At 47.9% G+C, this 956-nt stretch overlaps 1 pseudogene; it reads right to left on the bottom strand.

Annotated features, from left to right (window-relative positions):
* Positions 1-411: 411 nt before the first annotated feature.
* Positions 412-529, bottom strand: LOC124552874 (annotated as a pseudogene).
* Positions 530-956: the final 427 nt, after the last annotated feature.

Raw genomic sequence — 956 nt, 5'->3', positions numbered from 1 at the left:
ACAGATTGGGGGGGGGATTGATTCCTGTCATCCTGTTAGGCAGTTGGTGTATTTCCCCAACACAAGCCCTGCTCGGTTCTCAGTTTACAGACAGAATACATCTCCCCAGTATTTTGTGTCTAGTTTTCTTATCCGAGTAGACAAAATAACTTTACTGTGTTCGTGTCTACATGGTGAGCTGTTTTCATTTTATTCAATACGTAGCAGCAGCACTCCGTCTTCAGGCCACAAGTGCCCCGTCGGGACCATCCGACCGCCGTGTCATCTTCAGATGAGGATGCGGATAGGAGGGGCGTGTGGTCAGCACACCGCTCTTCCGGTCGTTATGATGGTTTTCTTTGACCGGAGCCGCTACTATTCGGTCGAGTAGCTCCTCGGTTGGCATCACGAGGCTGAGTGCACCCCGAAAAATGGCAACAGCGCACGGCGGCCTGGACGGTCACCCATCCCAGTGCCGGCCACGCCCGACAGCGCTTAACTTCGGTGATCTCACGGGAACCGGTGTAGCCACTGCGGCAAGACCATTGCCACTTCATTTAAAGATAAACATTAATTCAATATCTTTAAGGCAATATTTTTAATAACCTTCGATTTTTCCATACCCTGCAACGCATAAACTCTTAATCCTAGAAAAACTGTTTTGTAGGAAATATAACGTAGTTTCATTTTGTGGTTTTCGAGTTATTCCCGAGAAACACAAAAAAGCGTCCTTTCAGGAAACGTCTATCACGCCAGCACCCCGAGTGAATGGGATACCACTCTCCCGTGGATTAACCAGGTGTTCAATACTGCGAAACACGAGGCAACAGACGTACCACCGTCCACGTTGATGTTCACGTTTACCATCAAGTCTCCATTGTCTAATCTGTGGAGCATCAATGATCTTTTACCATCAGTCATTACTCCGGAAAGTCTCCGAGAGAATTGGCAACGGGCATGGCAGAACATTCATTTAG

Source organism: Schistocerca americana, chromosome 10 (assembly GCF_021461395.2).
Source record: "Schistocerca americana isolate TAMUIC-IGC-003095 chromosome 10, iqSchAmer2.1, whole genome shotgun sequence".
In the NCBI taxonomy this organism is placed as follows: domain Eukaryota; kingdom Metazoa; phylum Arthropoda; class Insecta; order Orthoptera; family Acrididae; genus Schistocerca; species Schistocerca americana.
The sequence above is the reverse complement of the archived record's forward strand: the minus strand, read 5'-3'. Positions and strand labels throughout refer to the sequence as shown.